Source organism: Phodopus roborovskii, unplaced genomic scaffold (assembly GCF_943737965.1).
Source record: "Phodopus roborovskii unplaced genomic scaffold, PHOROB, whole genome shotgun sequence".
Classification (NCBI taxonomy): domain Eukaryota; kingdom Metazoa; phylum Chordata; class Mammalia; order Rodentia; family Cricetidae; genus Phodopus; species Phodopus roborovskii.
The window spans coordinates 16,340,556-16,353,700 of record NW_026125059.1 but is presented as its reverse complement, the minus strand read 5'-3'; the positions used below and the strand labels follow the sequence as shown (position 1 = coordinate 16,353,700).

The 13,145-nt window shown below is 42.8% G+C and overlaps 1 protein-coding gene across 1 annotated transcript in view; it reads right to left on the bottom strand.

The window, feature by feature from the left end:
- Positions 1 to 13,145, bottom strand: part of Ptprt (protein tyrosine phosphatase receptor type T) — a 1,080,054-nt gene that overhangs the window by 486,189 nt on the left and 580,720 nt on the right. The window lies entirely within an intron of this gene.

Genomic DNA, 13,145 nt, shown 5'->3' with positions numbered 1-13,145 from the left:
GCTCCAGGGTCACTCACTAGTCCTCAAGGGAGGGATGGAGCCATTGGAACCACATCTAAAACAGCCAACCCAGCCATAACATCATGGATTAGCTGACCCTCAATTTCCAATGAGTAAACAATCAGCTTGGATTATCCAACTGCTGCATATGAGTACAGTTTGACTCCATAATGGTACAACAAAGTTCATGTGTTGAAGGCTTGGTCCCTAGCTGGTGGCACTCTTTAGGGGGTAGTAGACATTTGAGGACATAGTCTAGGTAAAGGAAGTAGGTCACTGGGGCATGCCTTTGAAGTTTCCATATGGTTCCTGGTCTCTTCCTGTATCACTCACCATGCCTACTGGCCCACCATGTGAGTTGCTTTGTACCACCACAGTTCCAGCTGTCACTACCTTAACATAGGCCCTCAGCAACAGAGCCTGCCAATCAAAGACCAAAACTCTGAAGGCCTGAGCCAAAATAAATCTTTCTTACTTTATATAGTTTCTCTCAGGTATTTAATGACAAGGAAAAATGGACTAACACAATACATGTAAGCTAAATCAGCTCTCACTGCTGAATACACTGGTATTTTGGACCTCATTTCTAACATGGGACTAGCTGACACATGCAAATTAATATGCCTAGATCTTGTAAGATTAAGTTGCTCAATGCTTCCCAGTAAGCAACGAAGGCACTATTTAAATTCAACCTGCCTGTTTCTAAAGCTAACATGCATCTACTGTGCCACATTGTCCCAAGGACATACAGTCCTTACACCTGGCAGGACATCCGTTGTGTGTCATAGGGGTCCGGGGCATCAATCCCATCTGTCCCTCCTTGACAAGAGCACAAGGGTGACCCTCAGGCAGATGCTGTACGGAATCAGAAATATCACTCACAGAAATGTTGCTCGCCCTTGCTAAATCACCAGGCTTCAGTCCGCATCTCTGCTTTGCATGAACAGGAGTTGCTCACTTCAATGTGTAAGTGCCATTCTAAATAAGAAACCAGACCCACCAGGTAGGGAAGCTCCAGGTGATTAATGCCTCTCTCAGGATATGAGAAACACTTAATCTTCAGCTGTACATTTCCCACTCCCCCAAACGTGGCTCTAATAGCCCACAAATGCACTACCTGATGAGCCTTTATTGCTTAATTACCAAGGTGAGAGGCTTGTAATTAATAAGCCATGTACTCCTACATTTTGATGTTTCCAGGAAATGCCAAAGATTTTTCCAAGGAAATTCACAGTTTTTCATTCCACTCATGTCTTCTACCATGTAAAAATTTCACAGTTTAGTTGGTTTCCAAACTGTTTAGGTTCCTACCATAGTGGGCTCTCAATATTTGCAGGTTTTGTATCTCTGAATTTAACACTGAAAGAGCAAGCCAATCATGATCCATGTGCTACAAGCCATGTGTAGTCAGTGTGTGTAGTCAGACTGTATCAGTACTGAAAATGTACAAACTTATCCCCTTGGTATTGTTACCAAATAATACAGAATAATGACTGTTCACATGGTATTTACATTGCATTAAGTATTAGAAGTAATCTAGAGATTATTTAAAATACAAATGAGGGTTTGGGGGGTTATGCCTATATACTGTACCATTTTATACAAGAGGCTTGAGTACCAGTATTAGATACTGTTTCTATTGGTATGAAAATATAAGATGACAAAGACAACTTAGGGGAAAAATTGGTGGAGGTTAGGGGGTTGTGGTTCTACAGTTAGGATCCCATAACCATAATGGCAGAGAACATGGCAGGAGACAGGCAGGCATGGTGCATGGTGCTGGAATAGCAGCTGAGTGTTCACATCTTGATCTGAAAACAGGAAGCAGAGAGAGCTAAATTTGGAATAATGTGAGTCTATTGAAACCCCAAAACCTGCCCGGGGATTTTTTTCTAAAAAAAACCCACATCTCCTCATCCTTCCCAAACAGCCCCCAGATGGAAAACAACTATTCTGATGCCCAAAACTTATGGAGGACATCTAATTCAAAACACCACAATATCTGAGGATTTTATATCTGAGAGAGGTTTGAGAGCTATTTCTACCAGATACTGGGGTTAACTGTATTTCTAAGTCTGCACATTCATTTTTAAGGGGCTTGAGTATAGGTAAGGCAACCCTAACTTCCAGCATAATAATGAGTTAAGGTCCCTAGAAAGCTCCAGTGATGTGTTAATTTTAGTTATATACATGCACACCTAAACACACACACACCTAAACACACACACACACACACCACTTTCATTAGTTTCCCTTGCAAACCCAGTGAATGATTTATGGATTACTAACAGTAGCTTTCAATATGCAAAATTGAACACCTATGGGATTTGCATATATACTACAGTACACATTTCTAAAGTGTTCTTTGTCCATAGTATTCACTCATGAGTGTTGGGAACAGGCATATAACCTGCTACCAGGGAGCTTCCACTGCTCATCTGTAGACCACATGGTGAGATGCACTGCTCTTTTTGAGTAGCAATTTTCTCACCACAGCAGAGAAAAATCAACATCTCCTGTAGGAAGGCAGGATAGAAGATGCCTTTTATCTATCACACCCACCCACCAGCCCTCACCTCAAGAGTGAGGAAAACATGTCCTTCCACAGTGACCCCCATCAGATCACCAGGTCACTGAACTTGAATGCAAAGAGACGTTAGTACCTCATTCTTTCCAGGCTTGGCCCACTCCAGGATATTTTTTTTTTTGTCAATGCTAACATATTTTTTTTTAAATCAATGTGCATTTTATGGAAAAGCTGTGGAAATACAGACGATTAGAAACTAAATACAAATGATTCAACTACAAGCTGTAATAAATGTGAAATATTATTTCATTTTGGACATAGTTGCTCATAATTGTTCATAATAATCCTTTTTACACATTTTACAACTCATAATTCTCTCAAATTTGCACAGCACCAGAATTGTCTACTCCAGAATCACCTACATTATGATCAGTTCTTCATAAGCACCTTAATGGTGTCAGGTGTGACAGGGAGGCAAAATCATTTAACCATTCTCTACCCTGGGATACTGGGGTTGTTTTGACCCTTTTATTAACACAAGCATTGCTATTATAACTATCGTGGTGAGCAGAATATTGTTCCCTCCAAAAATAAAAAAAGAGTCTACATCCTTGCCCTAATTGCTAGAGCCTGTGAATATTATGACTGGATTACCTTATTTTGCATAAGAGGTGCTACAGATGAAGTTGAAATTAAATTGATTAAAGTATTAAGTTAATGGTCTTGAGATGAGGAAGATTCATCTGGATTATTTGGATAACTCCACTGTAATCCCAGAGATTGTATAAGTGAAGTTTGGAGGAGAAAGGGAGGTAGATATAGAGAAGAGCTTAAAAGATAAGGAAGAGGGAAGAGAAAAGAGGTCAAGATGAAAAATCGGTGAGAGAAGAAGTAATAGGAAAGACGAGAAGAATGTGAGAGGAGAAAGAGATCAGACAGTAGAAGATGTTACGCTTCTGGCCTTGAAGATGGAGATCTGAGCCCACATCCAAGTAGTACAGTCAACAAAGGATCTCTACCAGACCCTCCTAAAAAGGGTGCCGCTGGTCATTCCTCTGGACTGACCCTACTTATGCATTCCTATATATACTCCCTCTCTCCTCTAATAGTACTCACTGTGGTTTTCTTCAATTAACTATTCAATTAGTCTCTTAACTTTTCATCAATAGCCATCTTTGATTTTCCACAAATAACATCCATCAATACCTTCTATAATAAACAGAATAAAGAAAGCATTCTGTACATTCTAGGCTAGTGAGGAACCTCACCCCAATCCTTCTAGTCACTAACTCAAAAAGTAAAGTCCATATTGACCAACACTGCAAAGATTAAATTGCTCTATAGAAAAATATACATATCTCAGCTCACTGTACCCCTCTCCCTCTGCCCCTCCCTGACTCTCCTCCCTTTCATCAGAATGTGCATTAGAATATAATCCCCTAAGGGCAACCAGTCTAGCCTAATCAGCTCTAAGTCCCACTGAGAGGCCATGTATAGAAACAAAAAAATGGATAACTCATATGGAACACATCCGGCTTCCATATGCATGTGCGTATGCGCGCGCACACACACACACACACACACACACACACAGACCAATCACTTCCATATGCACAGGCACACACATGTACCACCCACACATGACTCCTCCAGCTTGTCACTCAAAGGAAATAGGAGAAACAATAGTTATCTAGGAAAGAAATGACCATCAAGGATGTGGGGTTAGTGAGGTCAGCTGAATGAGCCTAGTTATATAAGAGCCAGGCTGCCACGGCCCAGACAAGCACCCAAGCCACTAAGAGGTACGCTACTATGATGAATGTACTCCTCCCCAACCCTCTTGGCATAATGACCCAGAAAATTCATTCTCAACAGGAAGGTATTTTCTAGAAATTTCTAGAAATTTGGTTGGACTCAGGTGGAACTCAACAATAAAGAAAAGACATAGCACAGCATTGTAGTAAAGAGTCACCAAGCATCAGACCCTGGGAGAAACACTAGCCTGAGACTGGGTTTGGAAGAATGGAGGACATTCATAGGAGGACTGTGCCACTATGCATGTATGAGTTCACCAGTCTGGCCCTCAGGCTTTCTCCATCTCCTGTAAACTTCTGTCTACAGGATCTTTGTGGCTGGTCCTGCACAGAAGGGGACACACACCATCACCATCACAGTGTCCTCGAAGTGCCAGTGAAGATTTTTTTCGATCTCTCTGACTAAGGACCATTTGAACTATATAACTAGAGAATCTCTGAGTCTGTACATGTCAGCTGGAGACTACAGAGCCTGCCAGAGCATTGCAGGCTGAGCTCTGACATTTCCTAGTCAGCCGGAGGCCCGTGGCAGCTGGTATTTTATTTAAGACACTCAGAGTTTATAGTTAAAAAGCCATGAGTCTGAACAAATTCTTTAACTGGCAAAGGGCTCTGTGGTTTGTACTGTTCCCATCATGTGTTCAATCAAAAGGGTATTGGGGACATAACTGTACATTACCACTATTGACATTTCCCAGCCTACTCCACTTTGCTTAAAAAGTAGGCACCCAAAGATGCCACTTAATAACTTTGGGCCTCATGAAAATGTCACTTTGACAAGCAGAAATGTGGATTTACACACCCACCAAAGGTGACCTGCCTGAAAAGAGACAGCCAGGCCTCTGAGAAAGACAGTCACAGACTGTGTCCCTGTGGCTTCCCTCGGCTGCAGTGGCAAGTATTAGAGGAAGATAGCAGAAGGAACAGCACCATCTTCTGCGGTAGCTGGTCCATTGGGGCACATTTGGTGGAAACAATGAAGAGAAGCATTCTGGGCCAGGGCTGAAATAGAACCAGGTCCAGCTCTGGATCTGAGTTGGGCTACATGTGCATAGGGAGACCCAAGAAGATAGGTGTTCATCCCCACCTGGTGCTTTGACCAAGCTAGATGGCAGCATCATGGGATTCCTAGGCCAGGTGAAGTCAAAAATCAAGGTTTTAGAAGAATAATCAATTGGTAGCAGAGTTAAAGTTACACATAGATGAGAGGATGAGGCTCAGGATCCCAGTGAAGGGAGGACGAGACCCAGGGTCCAGTGAAAGGGAAGACAGGACCCAAGTTTTCAGTAAAGGAAGAATGGGGCCCAGGATTCTAGTGGAGAAAATCAGAATTACTTTAAGAGACTAGGGAAGGAAAACTGAGGACTGAAGGGTCAAGGCAGCCTTTTTCCACCCTCTAAATCTCCATGTGAGTGCCAGGCATCAGCATGCAGAGATTGAGAGTGTAGTGAGATAGTCCTTCTGTGGCACTGACCACGCCCATTGGGGGTGGAGCCATGGGCGGAAGTGACCTGTGGAAGGAGGTCTGAGGAAGAGCCGGAAAAAGGTCTCTTGATGGTGGGACTTGGACAGGAGAGCATTGGGTGGAATCCCTGGTGTTCATCTGTCTAGGTTGTAAGTTATTCCTCCCTGAATAAACATCTATTCGGCCTATTTGTTTATCCTGATCCTTATTTACCGCAATATGAGAGAGTGCTTCAAAGTCCTCCTTCCTTTGGTTCACATGTCCTGAATTTAACCTAGGGGTTAGAGATGCTTTCTTAAAGGTTCACACAGTAAACATCTTGGACTTTGGAGGCCAGAGTTCCTTCCATACCACCCAAACTCTGTTGCTGTGGTGTGAATGTCACAGAAAAAAAAAAAAAAAAAAAAAAAAAAAAAAAAAAAACAAGACTGGGCAGAAGGCCACATTTTACTCCCAAGCTGTTCCTACTAACCCTATGATGTAACAACCTGCTGAGATGATTTCATTATCCTAAAACATTATCACAGACCTGATTACTTCTTTCTAGCCATCCCATCACTTCATGGAGATACTTTTCTGGCCACTCTGATTTGGTATCTTCCAATAGTGCACACAAGGAACTTCCTAACCTGTAGATGTCATTGGATCCTTTCTGCTCAGGAGCAGCCGAGTTTATACAGGAAGATCTACATTACTGCTTTCTTAACCTATTGGCTCACCCTGCCCACAAGGAACCCACACCTTCAGCCATCTCTCCCATATATTGCAATATAGCCAGTGTAAGCACCCTAATGAGTGATCTTTCCCACTTAGTCTCAATACCAAGAAAGTCCAGTGTGAACACATTTATTTTTGGATACCATTGGATGCTCTCTCTCCCCTCACTCTGACCCATCTCAGTTTCCTCTAGCAGACTTCCTTAATATCCTCCATGAATGTTGGGTGCCTTTTCTGTGCATGGCTCCCTTGCAGCTAAGTTAGAGCCTTTGAAAGTTTAGCAGCACATCCATACCTTGTAGCAGTGCTTGCCTATAGCCAGGTCTAATTAACGTCTAATGGATAGATGCATCACTGAGTCAAACAAGTAACTCACAATGATCTCAAGAACATTTGTTAGGTAACTCATTTCCAGGGTCCTGATGGTGCTATAGCTTGTGTTCTCTGTGGCATGGCATGCCCTGACTTGGGTAGCTTCAGACCCTTAAGTGCTTGAGTTTTCTTAAGTTCAGGAGTCATGCAGTTTAAGAAAACAACCTGTCCTCTAGAACTCAGTTGTGGTTTATTAAGGTAGAAGCAAAAAGGAATCAATGCCTTATATATCTTTCTAAGAAGGTGGGTTCATAGCCATTGTTTCATTGTTTTTCTTCAGTACAATTTATTAAATCCTTAACTGATTAATTCATTCTACAAATAGTCACCCAGTTCCCACAGGATTTCTGCTACTGAAGTGGCTGATGCATCCACTGCGACAGCTGATGTCCAGTTCCTACCCTAGTGCTGGGTGAGAAAGATTTGGATACAGTGTGGTGAATTCTGTGCTAAATGAACGATCAAGAGTGATGTGGCAGGTTAAAGTGAAAAGGAATAAAACTAACAATAAAGTATACTATAATGTTCAGGTCAAGTAGTATTTTAGTAATGAGTAGGCTGAAGAGTCTGGGGGGGGGGCAGCACCAACAAAGCCTACCATTAGAAAGATAGTCAATAAACAAATCTGGATAGGTAAAACTAACACCAAGGAGGCTAACAAAACAACAGAAAGCAAAAATCTGGCTCTTACAAAATTGGATGGCAGAGGTATAATGTGTCTATCAATGAAAGCAACTAGCTGTAATCAGTCACTCTAAAATCCGTAGGTGCTAACCTTGATGATATAGATAAAGGTAAGTGAGCAACCCAAAGGATGGGTTCATGGGAAGAGGTAACCTAAAGACTAATCAGGTATAGGGGCAGAATTCCAAGAAGGGGCTTGGATGGAGATCTAACTCCTCAGGTATGAGAATAGAATGAAAGGGTGAACTCTGAACCAGGCATCTTTCCCTTCACAGATTAGGGACAAAGAACATCTCTGTTTTAGGAGCTACTGCAACAAGAGGGAGTTCATTCTCTTAGACATGTGAGTGGGTATACTGGGTTCCCAGTGGCTGCCTGAACAGTATCTCTGGCTGCTGTGGCAACTAGGAAGGGTGAAGAGAGTCCAGATGATTGGTCAAAGAGCAAAATTGAGAGCATGAAAAACAGACATAAATAATTCAAGATCAAAAGATGCTGGCCAGGGGATGTCTCTGGTATGGTCAGGAAATAGGAATCCATCCAAACAAACACTACTTCAGGGCTAAGATGGGCTGTATCTATACATGTGTGTGTATACACATATGCATAAACATATACAAATTCCAAGAATAAAGCAGGACTTCATCAGGCTGTAAGGCAGAACCCCTCTGCCCCAGACTCACATAGCCTTAACATCAACACATACAAGTGGCTATTCACATGGCCACTCATGTCACCGCTCTCATTTAGAGGTGAGGAAACTGAGATTCAGAGTGGGAAGAATAAAAAAATTCATGTCAGTCAGGCGACTCTGTGAGTCGTCTTAGACTTGATCCTAGGTCTGTCTGGAGATACACAAGGCAGGGTCTCACCCGTAAGGCTCACTGGTACTTCCAGATCACACTGAGACTCAATTCTCCATTCCAGGACTGAAAAATATATACACATGAAAAGTGAAGGATCAGGATCAGGACTGGGGAGATGTCTCAGTCAGCAAACTATCTGTTGTGCAAGCATAAGGATGTGAGTTTGGATCTCCTGTGCCCACACAGAGACCAGATGGATGTGGTAGTGTATACCTGTAGACCCAGGGTAGAAAGAAGGGGGACAGAGCCATTCTAAGCAAATCAGCGAGCCAAAGGTTGAATGGAGATTTGACCTCAGAAAACTATGTGGAGACCAAGTAAGGAAGACATCTGATGCCAATCTCTGGCTTCCACATGCACGTAAATACACAGGCCACACAGGTACACACACACACACACACACACACACACACACACAGAGAGAGAGAGAGAGAGAGAGAGAGAGAGAGAGAGAGAGAGAGAGAGAGAGAAGTGGGTTGGGAGAACAGAATCTCAAACTCAGAGAGGGTAAGTCATAGTACTATACTAACCCAATGTGAATGCAAGTTTAACTGCTGTCTCATGTTGTCTAATAGGCATCTAAATACCTACCTGAAACTCATCATATCTGAAAATACAGAAAATTGTACTTCTGACCCTCCCTATGCACCTGCTCTGTCCACCTTCCTCTCCCCATCTCAAGTGGCAGGATGCCCATCTTTCTAGCAGTCTGCAATTAAACGAGCTCTCTTTCTCTCACTTGCTCTTCCAATCCACCTGCAAAACAGCAGACTAGATCTTTAAAATGTCCATGGGCCAACTATGTTGCCATATAGTCCATCTCGGGTTGCAATGTCCTTTTTCTTCTGTTTTGTTTTTTAGACTTTCATGCCTTTTTAACATGGAAGTAAATCATCTTGTCTGTTTGAAAAACCCACAACCAGTTCCCACTGTATGTATGGCCAAAGTATCATCTCTTGAAATGGCCCTACAAGCTCCAGTCTGCAGTTATCTATCCTCTGTCCAGATCTAATTTCCTCCTACTTTTCTCCTTGCATACTTTGTCCTAGCCTGGGGCCTTGCTGTTCCTTGAACAAAGCAGGCACATACCTGCTTCAGAACAGGCTGTCCCTCTGATGGAAAAACAAAATACCTCTTCCTTCATGTTTATAGGTCCATTTGGCTAAATAAAAAATAAAAAAATATAGAAGCTCTTGCCTCCTTCAACTCCTTCAATTCTGTTAATAAATCACCTTTTCCATGAAGCTATAGTAACCACTCCATTTCAAAATTATACAAAACTTTAACTAGTAAATGTTTTCCCTGCTGGTCTCTGTTATAACTGAGGTTTTTCCTGATTTTTACTTCTTTAATAGGCAGAGAAGACAAACTTGATCCAGACTCCTAGATGGCAACTGCTGTATCCCAAGGTATAGTAGTTTAAAAGTAGATGGCCCCCAAATGGAATGGCACTATTAGGGGATGTGACATTGTTGGAGTAGATGTGGTCTTGTTGGAGGAAGTATGTCACTCTGGAGACATGCTTTGAGGTCTCATATATCTCAAGATATTGCTCAGGGTCTCAGGCCACTTCCTGTTGCCTGCCTAAAGATGTAGGACTCTTGGTTCTAGCACCATGTCTGTCTGCACGCCACCATGTCACACCATAATGATAATGGACTAAACCTCTGAAAATGTCAGCCATTCCAATTAAATACTTCTCTTTATAAGAGTTGCCATGGCCATAGTGCCTCTTACAACAATAGAAACCCTAAGACACCCAGGTGGGGGTCCAGAACCAAATGAAAAGAAGAAAACAAGTTGAGCACCATCATTCATCTTCCTGCCTTCTGCCTCCCACTCCTACCACCATTCCTTCCCACTCATGGTGGAGTATACCCTCCTACCATGAGCCAGAATAAGACACTTTGTCCTTAAGTAGCTGTGTTCAGGTATGTTGTCACACTGACAAGAAAAGTACATCACCCTTTCCCCAGTTCTTCAGCAGGAGGGACTGAAGATGCAACCTTAACAAAAGAGCCTGCATAGAGGAAGAAGAAAAGTAAACTGAAAGGGGGCCTTCAAAGAGGACCCTAGAAAAGTATTCTATTCCGTTTAAATGGGCACAAGTGCCATCTGAAAGCAAAAGTGCTTGAGAGGTGGCCCCAAAGATGGAAAGAGCTCAGAGGTGGGAGGTAGAGGCGGCAGTTGTAGGTGTGCTGGAATTTGTACAGTTGTCTATTCTTCTGCCTGGAGCACTGCGGAGCAATTTACACCCGAAATCAATAAACAACTTAAATTCTCCTCTAAAGGAAGAATGGAAATGAATACACAATAGTACAGAAAAACAAATCAGTGCTGGGAACAACAAAGGGGCTGGGATCCTGGCTTTGATGTGCCCCAGTGAGCCTGGTGCCCTAGGCTCCTTCCTAGCTCTGTGATAATCTTAAGAATGTAGAGTATCAGTTCAGCTCTTCTTCCCAGATCCCCAGAGGTGGAACTGGGTATAGCCTGTGTTCTGGAGAGAAGGGGGTGGGTGGGTGCCTGTCTTGGTGCAGTCTGTATTACTCTTTTGCTGGTGAATGGTTCTAGAGGTGGGATCTGGGATGGCATCTCCCTGGGAAGATGAAGTTTTCTTCAGACCCAGGGTTGAGGTTATTAGCTATCTCAGCCTAGCCAGAAAACAACAGACTGAACAGACTGAATCTCATTGTCCAGAGATGGGCAGACACAGGATCATAGTGGGTCACATATGATCTGCAGGGACCCACAGATCCTTGCCTTCCACCTATGGCTGTGGAATGTGCAAAATCACAGGTCAAGGAGACCAGGAGGGTCCAGCAGCAAGTCAGTCAGGAGCTGTTCTTTCATGCATGGGTTGAGCAGAAAAGTTGCCTTTCAAAAATTTGCCCAGACTTCAAGATACTGGAGACTTGGTGGCTGTGGCTTCCCTATAGTAGTTTGCTTGGTATGGCCAGAGACACTTCAGAAGTAAGATGAAATGGAGGAAGTTCCCTCCTGCCTCGTCCAGACTTGCCCAAAGGTCTGGGCCCTAAAGAGAATTCTATGGAGTATTCATCTCTAACTTCTTTGTCAGACTCCAGATTCAAGTTACACACTTGGCCCCCGATGGCTATTTCATTTGTTTGTTCATTTCATCCATCCAAAATGATGTATAATGTTATTATACAAAGCCTGGTCCAGGCCACACCACAAAATGGAAATGGCTTATTCTGTTCCTTTAGCAAGCTGCGCATAGTAAAAGAATAATCTCCCACACTTACTTTTCCAACCCCAGGGTGTAGGGCACTGTCTGACACTTCATGAGCCCTTGCTCTGACATGTACAAAGCTGTTTGCTGAGTTTATGACCAAATGAATGACACAACAATGTTGCAACTCCGTTGATTAATGAAACAATGCGGATGATCTTGAAGCAGATCTTAACAATGGAAACATATCTTATAGTCTCTAAACAGAGCCTTGGGGAGAATGTTTAGTGAGATCAAAACACCTAACTAGAAAACTACTATAGCAACTAGCCTGTTCAAAATCATTTGCTCAAACATCAGCTTCTAGGTCAGCCCTGGTTATGTCAGTCAAGAATGTAAATGGTTACTTGTGGGACACCTTGTTCAGAATAATTCCACCCAATGGCCATGAAGAAGAATAGGAAGCCTCACAATCATTACTGAGTGGGGCTCATGACACATGGTACCCAAATAATGGCAGAACACTACCTTCTACTGTCATAAGCTTTCAAAAGTCTACACATAACACACACACACATACACACACACAACATGCACTGTATTATTTTCCCTCATATATCATCATCTAATAAATCATTAGTTAACAATATTCTCCTGGGAAAATATAAATTTGTACAGCATATTCAGTCATTTTCTCTGCTGAATATTTTGATTATATCTATAAAGCCATAATCTTGAATTACTAAAATCGCATTGGTCCCTTGGCTCCTTTCCCCTCTATTTTACAGTGGTAGATTAAATTTGGCTTCCAATTGAGCCTGCAAGTCCATTCTGCACTTGGTCTATTCTAGAGAGCATTATACTAGACATATGTAGGCATCCAGGCGACCCAGCCACCAGAGCTCAGCCCTTTAGACAGCTCTACCCAAGACTTATCTTAGACTCTAAAAACCAGCTCAATCTTCCATCAAGTGACCATTGGTCAATGCCTCAGTTAGGGTCTTATTGCTGTGAAGAAACACTATGAGCATGGCAGCTCTTAGAAAGGAGGGTGGCTTACAGTTCAGAGGTTTAGTTAATTATTGTTATAGTTGTGAGCATGGCAGCATGCAGGCAGAACATGGCGCTGGAGAGGTAACTGACTGTTCTACATCCAGATCAGTAGGCAGCAGGAAGAGAGAGCTACGCTGGGCCTACCTTGGGCCTCTGAAACCCTAAATCCCACCCCCAGTGACACTCTTCCTCCAATAAGGCCACACCTACTCCAACAAGGTCACACCTCCTAACAGCACCACCACTATGAACCTATGGGGACCATTTTCACTCAAACTACCACAGTCAAAATGTCTCTCAGCAGAGTTCTGTCTACATTCCTATGACTCAAACTTCCCAAGAATAGAAACACTGTCTTCATTTGCCACTGCTATATCCCCAGGGCCTACAGCAGTGCTTTGATGGGGGCATGAACAATAAATATTAGGAAAAAAGTAAGTCCATCAACCCTCATTAT